The following is a 16,496-nucleotide window of genomic DNA, read 5'->3' as shown; positions in this document are numbered from 1 at the left end:
CAGGAAACTATTGATGTTGGCGAGGATGTGGAGAAAGGGGAACCCTCTTACGTTGTTGGTGGGAATGCAAAATGGTGAAGACACTCTGGAAAACAGTATGGAGGCTCCTCAGAAAGTTAAAAATAGGGCAGCCTGGGTGGCTCAGCAGTTTAGTGCCGTCTTCAGCTCAGGGCGTGATCCTGGAGACCCGGAATCGAGTCCCACATTGGGCTCCCTGCGTGGAGCCTGCTTCTCTCTCTGCCTGTGTCTCTGCCTCTCTCTCTCTCTTTGTGTGTCTCATGAATAAATAAATAAAATCTTTTTTTAAAAAAAGTTAAAAATAGAACTACCCTATGATGCAGCAATTGCATTACTAGGTATTTACCCAAGGAATACAAAAATACTAATTCAAAGTGATACATGCACCCTGATTATCAACCAATAGCCAAATATGGAAAGGACTCAAATGTTCATTGACTGATGAATGGAAAAAGATGTGGTAAGTTGATAGATGATATGTAGGTAGGTAGGTGGGTAGGTAGGTAGGTAGAGATAATAGAGATAGATACAATGTAATATTTCTCAGCCATTTGCAATGATATGGATGAAGTTAGTATTATGCTAAGTGAAATAAGTCTATCAGAGAAATATGATTTCACTCATATGTGGAATTTAAGAAACAATCACAGGAGGGTGGGAGAGGAAAAAAAAAACAAGAAATAGACCCTTAACTATACAGAACAAACTGATATTTACAGAGGGGAAATGGATGTGGGAATGGGTTAACTCAAAATGGATCATAGATTTAAATATAAAATGCAAAAATATAAAACTTCTAGAAGACAATATAGGAGAAAGTCTAGGTTTCATTAGGTTTGAAGGTGACTTGTTAGATACACCAAAAGCACAATCTAAGAAAGATAAAAACTGATAATTTCAACTTCATTAAAATTATGAAGTTCCATTCTACAAAAGACACTAGTAAGGGAATGAAAAGAGAAACTATAGATGAAGAGAAAATCTTTTTATTATTTATTTATTTATTTATTTATTTATTTATTTATTTATTTTTATTCAGAGGTGAAGAGAGAGAGGGGCAGGCAGAGAGGCAGAGACACAGGCAGAGGGAGAAGCAGGCTCCATGCAGGGAGCCCAACGTGGGCCTTGATCCCGGGTCTCCAGGATCACACCCCAGGCTGCAGGCAGCGTTAAACCGCTGTGCCACCGGGGCTGCCCCAGATAAAGAGATAATCTTTGCAATTATCTGACAAAGGGCTTGTATCCACAATATGCAAAGAACACTTAAAACTCAACAATAAAAAACAACCCAATTAAAAATGGGTAAAATATCTGAACAAATACCTCACCAAAAAAGGCAAAACATATCTTAAAAATTCTGATCAGGTATTACAAATTAAAACAATGATATACCACTAAACAACTTTTAAAATGGCTAAAATCCAAAATTCTGACAACACCAAATGTTGACAAAGATAAAGAGCAACAGGAATTCTCATTCTCATTGTTGGTAGAATATGAAATGCAAAAAAAAAATGATGCAAAAAAAAAAAAAGAAACTCGTTGCAAAAGAATTTGGCAGTTTCTTACAAAACTAAACATACATGTATAGTATGTATATGATCCAGCAATTGCACTCCTTTGTATTTACCAAAATGAGTTGGAAAAACATGTCCACATGAACAAAACTCAATTTGCAGCAGCTTTTCTGTAATTGCAAAACCTTAGAAGAAACCAAGATGTCCTTCAATAGATAGATTAAACAAACTATAATACATCCACACAATGGATTTTTATTTAGCAATAAAAAGAAATGAGTGATAAAACCACAAATATCATTAAGCAGGAAACTTAAATACATATTACTAAGTAAAAGAAAGACTGTAAGAGTCCAAATATATGACATTTTTGGAAAGGCAATACAACAGAGATATCAAAAAGATCAATGATTGCCAAGTACTCAGGTGGATGGTCCTACATAGGAGGGCCTACAATAAATTGGTAGAACATGAGATTCAAGACAATGAAACTCTTCTGTTAATACTAAAATGGTGGATACATGACATTATACATTTGTCAAAAGCTATAGAACTCTACAGCACAAAGATTGAAAACTATGTAAACTATGGACTTTAGTTAATAATATTGCATCAATATTGGTCCATCAATTTTAACATATGTAGCACATTAATGCGAAATGTTAATAAAACTTTGTGTAGGAAGTAGGAGGCAAAGAATGGGTATATGGGAACTCTGTACTTTCTGCTCAATTTTTCTATAAACCTAAAACTGCTGTAAAAAATCAATTCCATTAATTATGAAATGAAGCAGCATCAAAATTAAACAGTAGTATAATAACAGAGTGGAATTACAAAGGTAGCTTTTGTCTTATTGATGAAACTAAGGCATAAAATAGAATTTAGAGAAGGGGAAGAGAAGAAAGTTTGTCTGGAGAGGATGAAAAAGGATACTTCTGACAGAAAAAGAGAGTGTATACAAGTAAAACTGAAAAATAATGAATCAGTAGATCTATACCAAGGGAGCCCAGGGACTGAGGCAGCTGCCATGGAAGAAAATAGCTCATGGATACAGAGAACAGATCAGCAGCTCCCAGAGGTGGCGGTTGAACTGGGGTGGGTAAAAGGGGTGAAGGTGGTCAAAAGGTATAAACTTCCCATTATAAATAAGTTGTAGAATGTAATATACAGCATTTATAGTTAATAATGTTGTATTGCATATCTGAAAGTTGCTAAGAGAGTAGATCTTAAAAGTTTTCATCACAAGAAAAAAATTCTTGTAGGGTGTGGTGATAGATGTTAACTAGACTTATTGTGATGATCATTTTGCAATATATACAAATATCATACACTTGAAATTAATGTAATGTATGTCAAATATACCTCAATTAAATGAGTGAATGAAGAAAGAGATAAAGTGACAGACAAAAAGAACATTTTTAAGTCATCACTAACATTACTACTATTTTATTCTCTTGGGTTTGGTAGGAGGTTATGTTCCATCAGCCTATATGTGGGCATAAAGATCCCTGGTTTTGTCCATGGTGGAGCACCAGGGACTAAAATCATCCTTTCACCTTAAGCCAATTAAAATATGGACAAAAATATGCGAAAAAGCAATATTCGGACATTGTCAAACAAAAGGTGCAATGGAGCTGGAGCTGGAGAGCCTCCGAGGGGCTGATGGTGGATGGTTTGGAGGCAGACTCTGTAAGCCATAGCAGTTGGCCACGCTGAAGGGGACGGAGGACATAGGAAGGAGAGGAACGGGATCTCCTGAGCCTGGCCCAGACCTGAGACCAGGTGCTTCAGCCAGGTGGGAAAGAGCCCTGTGGAATGCAGCCTCCCTGCCAGGCTGTGGTGACTCCTGGTTGCAAGGGCTCCACCCTCCCCGCCTCTGCATGATGAGAGAATGTATAATTCCCTTTGGAGAGTGTGTGATTTAATCACAGGGTGAGGTATCGAGAATTCATCATTAGGTGAGATTAAGAAACAGCTGTTTAACACTGTCACTTCATCAGGATAATTGGTCATAAAATATGTCAGAACTTCAATATGGAGTTTTCATGTAGTATATTAAATTGTATTTTCTAATTTCTAGTTAAACTAAATTATTGCCTCGACTATTCACCTATTCTGCTTCAAAATAAATACACTATATTTGCTAAAAAAAAAAAAAAAAAAAAAAATCATCTCTGACAGAAGGGAAACAAAGGAACAGACAGAGCCCTTTGATAAGCCCGTCTTCCTTCCTGAGGTTTCTAGGCCACAGCATAAGGAGGGGGATCTAAACAGAGTCTGCTATTCTCCTGGAGTGCAGAGACAAAGTTTAGAGTTTTGGAAGCCCAAAGCAGCTAGAATTCACAGGGTACAGTAGTAGAGAAGACAGCTCCACAGATAGCTCCACAGATGTGCAGGGGGTTTCCCTTGAAGTAGAAAGAAACTTTCACTATCCACTCTGCAGCTCTAGATTTCTTTCTATCCAACTAGTCATTCAGGATTCTCTTGGATCAAAGGTATCTACAGAACTTGGGTGTGCTGTGGCACCAAGCTGCCCTTGGCTTTAAATATGGCAACATTAGAGTTTAAATCTGAGGTTGAAAGAAGACAGGATTCCCATCAATCATTTCCAACCAAATCTTATTTTCCACTTCTGAATTGTATTCTTTTTTTTTAGATTTTATTTATTTATTCATGAGAGAGAGAGAGAGAGAAAGATACACAGGTAGTGGGAGAAGCAGGCTTCACACAGGCAGTCCGACGTGGGACTTGATCCCGGGACTCCAGGATCATGCCCTGGGCCAAAGGCAGGCACAAAACTGCTGAGCCACCCAGGGATCCCTCTGAATTGTATTCTATAGCATACATCACATGAGGGCTTCAAAATTCTTTCCAGGACTAAGGCATAAGCAAGGTAATTTCTCCTTTACATTGATAAATAGAAGTTTAACATACTAGTTCTAGTAGCTCTTTATATTTATGCACTGACAGCTACTCAGCTGTTTTCAAGGAATCAATGCACATAAGATCATCTGTAATTCATAGAAACAAAACCTACAAATGACCTCTTAAATCCATCACTATTCATCTCAAAGGCTTAGCACCTCTAAAATATTTCTGTAGCATATTCTAATCAAAACTAAAAATCCTCCAATCCAAGTGATAGCAAGGTATTCCTCAAAAATTAATCTGTCTTATGTAGCATGTAGCTCTAGCTAAGAATTTCAGTACTTGCTAGCCAGCTCAACTGTTTATCTCCAAACTCCAGGGAATCTATGTTACCACCATAATAATAACTTTAAATAAAATTATAGAAATTAATACACTCAACAGAAGTTATTAACATCAATAATGCTTAGACAAGTAAAAACTTATGTGGATCAGTTGCAGAAACATCTGTAAATTCTTCAGTTGGGTGGGTTTTTATGAATTCTGAAATAATAGTAAGTTTGTCATATATTTCAAAATCAATTATATGTATTGAGCTTAAATTTCATAGTTTTTTTTTCTAAATAACTCATTCAAGAGAAAGAAAATTCTAAAAAAAATAATAGAGCTGCCAACACTGGAGATCCTCCCAATCACACAACAAATGGTAACATCTGAATTAAAGTATAGAACAACTAAGTGACATGAAGTCATCATTTTCTCAACAACACTTGTTTTTCCTCTCCTATCCCCTTAATGTTACTATGATTTACTCTCCCTTCCTTTCATATCCAATCACCAAGTTTTGCCCAGTAAATTTTCTCAAATCTGCCTCTTTTCTTCTTATTTGTACTCTAATAAAAGCACTTATCACACACCTAAAACAGAGCAATAATTTCCCTTTTCCATTCCTAGTCCCCAAATCCAGCTTCTACAAATGGCCAGAATAATCTGTCAACAATTGAATCCAACAATGCCCCTTCCCTACAAAAAGTCTTCAGTGATTCTCTATTATATATGGGGGAAAATAAAAAAAAAGTTCCTTAGCACACCACCTAATCCCTCTGCTGAGGCTCTCTCTTCTTACCTCATCCCTACTTACTAGCTTCAATTCTAATACCATTCTACTTGTAATTCCCTCTTCATGCTGTTTGTTCATGCTATATCTTCTTTGTAAAATACCAGGTATCTTCCTTCTTCACTTGACTAAATCCTATTCATCCACTAAGGTTGTATAAAATCTTCCCAACTTCCTTGGGTTGACCAAATTGGCTATCTGTGGACTCACTGCAAATTATATATAACTTTTATCATGTGTCTCGCTATATATTAAAGTGATGCATAGGGGATCCCTGGGTGGCTCAGCGGTTTAGCTCCTGCCTTTGGCCCAGGGCATGATCCTGGAGTCCTGGGATCAAGTTCCGCGTCGGGCTCCCTGCATGGAGCCTGCTTCTCCCTCTGCCTGTGTCTCTGCCTCTTTCTCTCTGTGTCTCTTCATGAATGAATAAATAAAATCTTTTTAAAAAAGCGATGCATAATGTGCTTTTGTCCTTACTAAGTTATGTATTTAATGGTGGCTAACAACCAAGGTTTATTTGTTTTGTACAACTCCCAGAATCTGAAACATAAGAACTTTTATTGAAAATATCAAACTCACTACTGAATATCTTTTTAAATTTGCTACTGTATTATTTAATGGCTATAAATTTTTAAACCGTAATTCTCAAAATGTTAACGTACTGTAGGAAACCCAATAAATGCTAAACATGTATAAGATATTATCACCTTCAATTAACTGCTGCTGTACAGCTTCATAACTCTGTACTGCCTCTGGTGAACTTTCACTATCCCTATTAAAATTTTATTTTTAAATTTTTTAAAAGATTTTTTTAATTTATTTATTTATGATAGACAGAGAGAAAGAGAGAGAGAGGCAGAGACACAGGAGGAGGGAGAAGCAGGCTCCATGCCGGGAGCCCGACATGGGACTCAATCCCGGGACCCCAGGATCACGCCCTGGGCCAAAGGCAGGCGCTAAACCACTGAGCCACCCAGGGATCCCCCTGTTAAAATTTTAATAAGTACAACATTTATTTATTATCAAAAAATAAGAGTTTAAATTACACTGAAGAAATAGAATATATGCTCTAGTTATACGTAGTTTGTAAAATAAAATTTAAACTATTCTTTAACCTTTATTCAGACACTAAGGTAAATTAATTAGTAAAATTGCAAGCAAATAAGTATAAAATTCACACTATGTAATTCTATGATGCTATATAACCCATGAATATAATTAGGTATAACAACAATATTAATAACAAAAAATAGCAAAAGTAAGTTGGGTAGAAGCATGTGATTCCTTTTAATGATGTCATTGTTAAGAGTACAAGTTCTAGAGTCAAACTGCTCAAAATTTGTTTTACCCACCTACTAAGTATATGACCTTGGGCAAGTTATTTAATCTGACTTCATTTAATAAAATTGGGGTACTAGAGCACATATCTTGTAAGATAGTGGTAAGGATCCAATAAATGTAAAGTTACTAGGAAAATATCTGTACACATCAGACACTTAAATTTCAGATACTACTATTTAATATATGGTCTGAAACTAATTTTTTGCCTCACAATAGCTCAAGTGAGTCTATCTGAGCCTCTGAACCAAGGATCTAGTCATGCAGCACCTATTGGAGCCAATTAAAGTGCCACTCCTTTCATTGCTTTCAGTCTAGTCATTGACAGATGGAGATATGACATAAGTGCATAATAAATAGTAGTCCCTCCCAATTACTTTCTATTTTAACATTATAAAAGGGTTTTATATTTAATGCAAAAAATGCCTATAAATATAAACTTTTATTCTGAAAAGTTACTATACCAAATATAGTAGAATAATAGGGGAACAAATGAGTTAACTTAATTCAGGTATTCATAAAGTTACACATATTTATTTACTGTTTACATGTGATAAGAAATATGTAGATGTGTGTGACTTATTCTGATGTTAAGGAAATAGTCTTTTCAGAAAGACTTACACATAAATCACTAATTCATAAACAAAATTACAAGGTACAAGTGTACATTATTTTATTGTTTTACTTTACTACACTTCAAAGGCTATATTTTTTACAGATTGGTTTGTGGCAACCCAGGATACAAAAAGTCTATTGGTGTCATTTTTCCAACAGCATCTGTTCATTTTGTGTCTCTGCGTCATATTTTGGTACTTCTCATAATATTTTAAAACTTATTATTATTATATTTGTTATTGCTGTAATCACTATCTTTGATGTTATGGTTAAAATTGTTAGGGGGTACCATAAACCATGCCCATATATGGCAGCAAACTTAACAATAACTGTCGTGTGTGCTCTAACTGCTCCACCAACTAGCCTGTCCTCCCATCTCTCTCCCTCTCCTTGTGCCTTCCTATTCCTGGAGACATAACAACATTGAAATTAGGCCAGTTAATAACCTTACAATGACCTCTCAGTGTTCAAGCTAAACAAGGAGTCTCACGTCTCTCACTTTAAATCGAAACTAGAAATGTTTAAGCTTAGTGAGGAAGGCATGTCAAAAACCAACATAGGTGGGCAGCCCAGGTGGCTCAGCCATTTAGCATCGCCTTCAGCCCCGGGCATGATCCTGGAGACCTGGGATCAAGTTCCACGTCGGGCTCCCTGCATGGAGCCTTCTCCTTCTGCCTGTGTCTCTGCCTCTCTCTCTCTCTCTCTTTCTCTGTCTCTCATGAATAAATAAAATATTTTTAAAAAAACAAACCAACATAGGCTGAAAGCCAGGCCTCTTGCACCAGTTACCCAAGTTCTGAATGCAAAGGAAAAGTTCTTGAAGGAAATTAAAAGCACTACTCCAGTGAATACACAAATGATAAGAACACAAAATAGTCTTATTGCGGATATGGAGAAACTTCTACTGATCTGAATAGATCAAACCAGTCATGTTATTCACTTAAGCCAAAGCGTAATTCAGAGCAAAGTCCTAATTCTTCAATTCTATGAGTGCTGAGAGAGGTAAGGAAGCTGCAAAAGAAAAGTCTGAAGCTAGCAGAGGTTGGTTCATGAGGTTTGAGGAAAAGAAGCAATCTCCATAACATAGAAGCACAGGGTGAAGCAGCCAGTGCTAATGCAGAAGCTGTGGCAACTTACCCAGATCTAGCTAAGAGCATTAATGAAGGTGGCTACACTAAATGATAGATTTTTAATGGAGACAAAACAGTCTTTTATTCAAAGAAGATGCCACCTAGGACTTTCATAGCTGGACAGAAGTCAGTGCCTGGCTTCAAAGCTTCAAACAACAGGCTGATTCTCTGGTTGGGGGCTAATGCATATGGTGACTTTAAGCTAAACCAATGCTCATTTACCATTCTGAAAATCCTGAGGCCCTTAAGAATTATGCTAGAAGTTGTTGGAAGATGACAGCAGAGTAGGAGGACCCCTAGGCTCACTTGGTCCCATGACTACAACTAGATAACAATCAAATCATCCTAAATACCCCAGAAATCAACCAGAACACTGTCAGAACAAACCCTCTAGCACAACGTCCAAGACCTTTGGGATACTGTGAAAACAGTTATAAGGGGCAAGTATATAGCAACAAAAGCCTACCTCAACAACAACCAAAAAATCTCAAATAAACAACCTAACCTTGCATCTACAGGAGCTAGAAAAAGAACAACAAAACCCAAAACCAGCAGAAGGAAGGAAATAATAAAGATTAGAGAGCAGAAATAAATGATATTGAAACTTCAGTCTGTCTCTGAGAATGGAGACCTGATGCTGAAGCTTGTCCATTTCAGGACTGGGACTGGCATCTCCAGGATTTCCACCCATATCTTCAAGTTTGCACCTTGATCCAGACATCAACCCTGTCTCTCTAGTTCTTTTTGTTTGTCTGTTTAAGATTTTATTCATTTGAGAGAGAGAGAGAGAGAGAGAGAGAGGATGCAGGAGGAGGGGGTGGAAGGGTGGGGGCCTGAGGGAGAACAGGGAAGGGAGCAGACTCCCCTGCTGAGTGTGGAGCCCCGGATAAGACTGATCCCAGGGCCCTGAGATTATGACCTTAGCAGAGGTCAGATGCTTAACCAACTGAGCCAACCAGACGCCCCTGTACCCCTAGTTCTTGACGCTAAAAATGACACCATCTGCCCCACCGAAGCCCCAGACCTGGACCCCCCCCTCATCCAGGTTCACTGCTACATTCAGGGTCCTGGCCACCAACCCCACGGTGCCTCCTGCACCTGCCAGCCCTCTCTGGCACTTCTGCCCGGCTTAGGGTCAAGCCTTCTGCCGCAGCTCTGGACAACCCAGCCCTGCCGCACCCACACAGCAGGAAGCCCCTGTCCGACTGCAGCGAGAAGCCAGCTACGCTGCGCTGACTTGCGGTCAGTCGTTCACCCACCGCTGCACACTGGCCCAGCACTGCTGCATCCAGGCATCCACACCGGCTGGTGGCCCTACCCGAACGCCTTCTGCGGGAAAGCCTTCAGAAGCACTGCGGCCGCAGCCACAGGAAGCCGCAGCACCGCGGGGGTGCTGCAAGGCCTTCAGCGTGGCTTGCTGCTAACTCAGCACCTGCGCATGTCCCCTGCACAAGTGCTGGGTGTGCACCAAGGGCTTCAGCCAGGCCTCAGCCACTGAAGCACCTGCGAGCGCACACTGGCAGGCTAGCAGCCATTCCCATGCCTGCAATGTGACGAGGCTATCAGCCAGAGCTCGGCGCTGCTGCAAAGTGCCCGTACCACGGTCCCCATTGGCCCAAGGCCTTCAGCCAGAGTCCAGTTTGCTGCACAACCTGTGCATCCACCCGGCAAACAGTCCTGTGCCTGTCCCGTCTTCAAGACCTTTGGTGGGGCCTCTGCAATGCTGTAGCATCTGCAGGTGCATTCCGGAGTGTGCCTCCTACCGCTGTCAGCTCTGCGGCAAGGCTTTCTGACAAGCCTCCAACCTCACCAAGCACAAGTGGGCGCTGCCCCAGGCCCCGACCTCAACCCTGCTTCAGTGTTGAGGCCAAAGCAGGTCTCCCTCCTGGGTCCCTCCCTCCCTCTCTGTTCTTGGCTCTGGCCTCAACTCTGACCCTAACTCTGGCCTCGGCCCTGACGCTGGCTCTGTGCAGGGCTCCCTCCCTAATCCCAGCCCCAAATCTGTCTCTGGCTCTGAATCTACCCTCACCCCTAATTCAGTCATATATTCTGACCGTAAGCCTGGTCACAAGGCCAATCCCGGCCTGTGGCTAGCCTTGACCATGGATCTGGTCCCAGCCCCAATCAGCATCCAATTTTATTCAACACACTACTAGAACACCTAGCTGCCATGGCAGTAAGAAACAAAAAGAAATAAACAGCATCAAAATTGGATGCTGATTGGGGCTAAAGAATAATTAAAACTTTCACTATTTGCAGATGACATGATACTCTAAATAGAAAACCCTAAAGACTCCACCAAAAAACTGCTAGAACTGATAAATGAGTTCAGTAAACTCATAGGAAACAAAATAACTGTGCAGAAATCTGTTACACTTCTATAGCCTAATAATGAAACAGCATAAAGGGAAATTAATAAAACAATACCATTCATAATTGCACAAAAATAATGTTACCTAGGAATAAACCTAACCAAAGAGGTGAAAGACCTATACTCTGAAAACTGTGAAACACCAATAAAAGAAATTGAAAACAACACAAAGAAATAGAAAGATATTTCGTGCCCATAGATTAGAACAACAAATTATATCTCAACAAAGTTATATCTCAAAGCTAAAGTAACCAAAATATGATGCTGGCACAAAATTAGACATGTAGATCAATAGAAAAGAATAGAAAACCCAGAAATGAGCCCACAGTTACCTGGTAAACAATCTTCAACAAAGCAGGAAAGAATATCTAATGGGAAAAAGTCTCTTCTACAAATGGTGCTGGGAAAACTAGAGAACAACAAGCAAAAAAAAAAAAAAAAATGAAACTGGACAACTTTCTTGCAGCATACATAAAATAAATTCAAAATGGATTAAAGACTATTATGAGACCTGAAACCATAAAAATCCCAGAAGAGAGCATAGGCAGTAATAATGTCTCTGATACTGGCCATAGGAACTTCTTAGAAATGTCTCCTGAAGCAAGGGAAACAAAAAAATAAATAAATAAACTAGGGGCACCTGGGTGGCTCAGTCAGGTACCTACCTTCAGCTCAGGTCATGATCTCAGGGTTCTGAGATTCGGCCTGCTTCTCCCTTTTCTCTGCTCCTCCCCCAACTTGTGCACTTTCTCTCTCTCTCTCTCTTTCTCTCTCTCTCTCAAATAAATAAATAAAATCTCTAAAATATAATAAAAATAAAAAAAAACAAAAACTATTGAGACTACATCAAAATACAAAGCTTCTGCACAACGAAGGAAACAATCAACAAAACTAAAAGGCAACTGATGGAATGGGAGAAGATATTTGCAAATTACATATCTGATAAAGGGTTAGCATCCAAAATGTATATAAAGAACTGATACAAATAAACACTAAAAAAAAAAAAAAAAAACAAATAATCCAATTTAAAAAATGGCAGAAGACACGAACAGACATTTTTCCAAAGAAGGCATCCAGACGGCCAACAGACAAATAAAAACATGCTCAACAGCACTCAGCATCAGGGAAATACAAATCAAAACTACAATGAGATATCACCTCACACCTATCAGGATGGCTAAACTCAACAACACAAGGAACAACAGGTGTTGTGATGATGTGAACAAAAAGGAATCCTGGTGCAGTGTTGGTAGGGGGAATGCAAACTGGTATAGCCCCTATGGAAAACAGTATAGAGATTCCTCAAAAAGTTAAAAATAGAGCTACCCTGTGATCCAGTAATCCCACTACTGGATATCTACCCAAAAAAATCCAAAAAATTTCAAAGGGATACATACATACCAATGTTTATAGAGCATTTACAAAAGCCAAATTATGGAAGCAGCTCAAGTGTTCATCTACTGATGAATGGTAAAGAAAAAGTTATATACACAAAATGGAATATGATTCAGCCATCATAAAGAATGAGATCTTATCATTTGCAATTATATAGATGGATCTAGAGAGTATAATGCTAAGTGAAATAAGTCAGTAGAAAGACAAACACCATATGATTTCATTTATATGTGGATAAAGGAAACAAAACAAACAGGAAAAAAGAGAAAGAAACAAATTAAGAAACAGATTCTTAATTATAGAGAACAGACATGGTTACCAGAGCTGAGGAGGATGAGCGGATGGGTGAAATCAGTGATGGGATGGCAGAAGAGTAGGGTCCCCAAGTCACCTGTCCCCACCAACTTACCTAGATAACTTTCAAATCATCCTGAAAACCTACAAATTCAGCCTGAGATTTAAAGAGAGAACAGCTGGAATGCTACAGTGGGAAGAGTCGCACTTCTATCAAGGTAGGAAGATGGAAAAAAAATAAAGAAATAAAAAGCATCCAAGGGGGAGGAGCCCCTGCGAGGAGCCGGGCTAAGGCCCCGTGACGAGTGCCCACAGGACAGGAAAGCCCCGCCCGGGAGAAGCGGGAGCTTCACCAATCTTCCCCAGGCGGAAAGGCTCTCGCAGCGAGTTGGAGCAGGATCCCAGGAGGGACGAGGGTGCCCTCAGGCTCCCAGGGGCACTAACCGAGGAGGTGCGCACAGGAGACAGCACGCCACACACAGCAGCGAGCTCCCTGAAGGGCTGCAGCGTGCCCGGCGGGCCCCAGGAGCAGCTCGGTGGCAGCTCCGCTCCGAGGGGGCTGTGCGCCCCAGGAGCGTGATTCCAGCAGCACAGGCTCCAGAGCCCAGGGCATGGGGGACACAGCCCAGGATCTGGTGCTCCCCCAGGGACAAGCAAAGGACGGGAAGACACAGGACAGCGAGGACGCTCCTGCCGCTGGGTGGCCCCGAGCTGTGCAGAACAGTGCCCCACGTCCCCGGAGCATCCAGGCTCCTGCAGACTGGGAGCTGCAGTAGTTACTGCAGGAGCTGACTCTAGAGCTGGAGAGCTGGCCGCCAACACTGTTGTTCCTCCTGGGGCCTCACATGATAAACAGGATAAATAACTCCCACTGAGCCCTAAACCAGGCAGGGGGTTGAGCAGCAACCCCAGGTGCTCATACCTGAGAATCAGCGCAGCAGGCCCCTCACCCAGAAGACCAACTAGAAAGGAGAAAAGCAATTTATTGACCAAGCAGCACTGGAAAGTTCCAGGGGAAGAGGAGGGATTTACAGTATATAGAATCAGATGAAACTCCCCCTTGTTTTTTGTTTGCTGTTTGCTTCCCCACCCTTTGTTTTTCTTTTCTCTTTTTTTTTTTCTTTTCTTTTTCTCTTCTCTCTTTTTCTCCTTTTCCCAATACAACTTGTTTTTGGCCACTCTGCACTGAGAAAAATGACTAGAAGGAAAACTCACCTCAAAAGAAAGAATCAGAAACAGTCCTCTCTCCCAGAGAGTTACAAAATTTGGATTACAATTCAATGTCAGAGAGCCAATTCAGAAGCACAATTATAAAGCTACTGGTGGCTCTAGAATAAAGCATAAAGGAATCAAGAGACTTCAAGACTGCAGATTTTAGATCTAATCAGGCAGAAATTAAAAATCAATTAAATGAGATGCAATCCAAACGAGAGTTCCTAACAACGAGGGTTAACGAGTGAGTGACATAGAAGATAAGTTGATGGCAAGGAGGGAAACTGAGGAAAAAAGGAAAAAACAAAAGATCATGAGGAAAGGTTAAGGGAAATAAATGACAGCCTCTGAAGGAAAAATCTATGTATAATTGGGGTTCCCGAGGGCACCGAAAGGGACAGAGGTCCAGAATATGTATTTGAAAAAATCATAGCTGAAAACTTTCCTAATCTGGGAAGGGAAACAGGCATTCAGATCCAGGAAATAGATTCCACCCCTAAATCAATAAAAACCGCTCAACACCTTGACATTTAATAGTGAAACTTGCAAATTCCAAAGATAAAGAGAAGATCCTTAAGGCAGCAAGAGACAAGAAATCTCTAACTTTTATGGGAAGAAATATTAAACTAACAGCAGACCTCTCTGCAGAGATCTGGAAGGCCAGAAAGGACTGGCAGGATATATTCAGGTTCCTAAATGAGAAGAACCTGAAGCCAAGAATACTTTATCCAGCAAGGCTCTCATTCAGAATAGAAGGAGAGACAAAGAGCTTCCAAGATAGGCAGAAACTGAAAGAATATGTGACCACAAAACCAGCTCTGCAAGAAATACTAAAGGGGATTCTGTAATAGAGGAAGTCCAAGGAACAATCCACAAAAACAGGGACTGAATAGGTATCATGATGACACTAAATTCGTATCTTTCAATAGTAAACTCTGAATGTGAATGGGCTTAATGACCTGATCAAAAGGCACAGGGTTTCAGACTGGATTAAAAAAGCAAGACCCATCTATTTGGTGTCTATAAGAGACGCATATTAGACCTAAGGACACTTCCAGCCTGAAAAAGTTTGGAGAACCACTTACCATTAAAATGGTCCTCAAAAGAAAGCAGGGGTAGCCATCCTTATATCATATAAACTAAAGTTTATCTCGAAGACTGTAGTGAGAGATGAAGAGGGACACTATATCATACTTAAAGGATCTATCCAACAAGAGGACCTAACAATCATCAATATTTATGCCCCAAATGTGGGAGCTACCAAGTATATCAATCAGTTAATAACCAAAGTTAAGACATACTTAGATAATAATACACTTATACTTGGTGACTTGAATGTAGCGCTTTCTACAATCGACAGGTCTTTTAAGAACAACATCTCCAAAGAAACAAGAGCTTTAAATGATACACTCGACCAGATGGATTTCACAGATATTTACATAACTTTACATCCAAATGCAACTGAATACACATTCTTCTCAAGTGCACATGGAACTTTCTCCAGAATAGACCACATACTGGGTCACAAATCAGCTCTTAACTGATACCAAAAGATTAGGATTGTCCCCTGCATATTTTCAGGCCATAATGCTTTGAAACAAGAAGTTTGGAAGGATTTCAAACAGGTGGAGGTTACGGACCATCCTGCTAAAAGATGAAAGGGTCAACCCCCTTCCCCCAAAAAGTAACTATATAAAATGGAATAAAAGTCATAGAAAGTATCCTGTGATGATTATTATTCATCTATTTAATTTTAAGACAGCTAAACCTCAAATACCAAAAGTTAGTGTCAACAAGTTAATAAAAGTATCATTGTAATCATTATTTGAATCTTCCTCCCATCTGTCAAAAAAAGGTTTTCTCAACTAAAAAGTAGGAAATTATTCTCTGGAACATATCCCTGTCCCTTTGAAATTTTTAGTAATGCTTATTTTTTATTGGTGTTCAATTTGCCAACATACAGAATAACACCCAGTGCTCATCCCGTCAAGTGTCCCCCTCAGTGCCTGTCACCCATTCACCCCCACCCCCACCCCCGCCCTCTTCCCCTTCCACCACCCCTAATTTGTTTCCCAGAGTTAGGAGTCTTTACGTTCTGTCTCTCTTTCTGATATTTCCTACACATTTCTTCTCCCTTCCCTTATATTCCCTTTCACTATTATTTATATTCCACAAATGAATGAGACCATATAATGTTTGTCCTTCTCCGATTGACTTATTTCACTCAGCATAATACTCTCTAGTTCCATCCACATTGAAGCAAATGGTGGGCATTTGTCGTTTCTAATGGCTGAGTAATATTCCATTGTATACATAGACCACATCTTCTTTATCCATTCATCTTTCGATGAACACCGAGGCTCCTTCCACAGTTTGGCTATTGTGGACATTGCTGCCATAAACATTGGGGTGCAGGTGTCCCGGCGTTTCATTGCATCTGTATCTTTTGGGTAAATCCCCAGCAGTGCAATTCCTGGGTCATAGGGCAGGTCTATTTTTAACTCTTTGAGGAACCTCCACACAGTTTTCCAGAGTGGCTGCACCAGTTCACATTTCCACCAACAGTGTAAGAGGGTTCCCTTTTCTCCACATCCTCTCCAACATACCACCCTTATAGACAT

General features: G+C 40.0%; 1 protein-coding gene across 4 annotated transcripts in view; it reads right to left on the bottom strand.

The window, feature by feature from the left end:
* Positions 1-16,496, bottom strand: part of LOC112931128 (uncharacterized) — a 139,876-nt gene that overhangs the window by 33,056 nt on the left and 90,324 nt on the right. The gene's annotated exons all lie outside the window — the stretch shown is intronic.

Source organism: Vulpes vulpes, chromosome 2 (assembly GCF_048418805.1).
Source record: "Vulpes vulpes isolate BD-2025 chromosome 2, VulVul3, whole genome shotgun sequence".
NCBI lineage: Eukaryota > Metazoa > Chordata > Mammalia > Carnivora > Canidae > Vulpes > Vulpes vulpes.
Note: the sequence above shows the minus strand (reverse complement) of the source record. Positions and strands in the feature narration are given on the sequence as shown.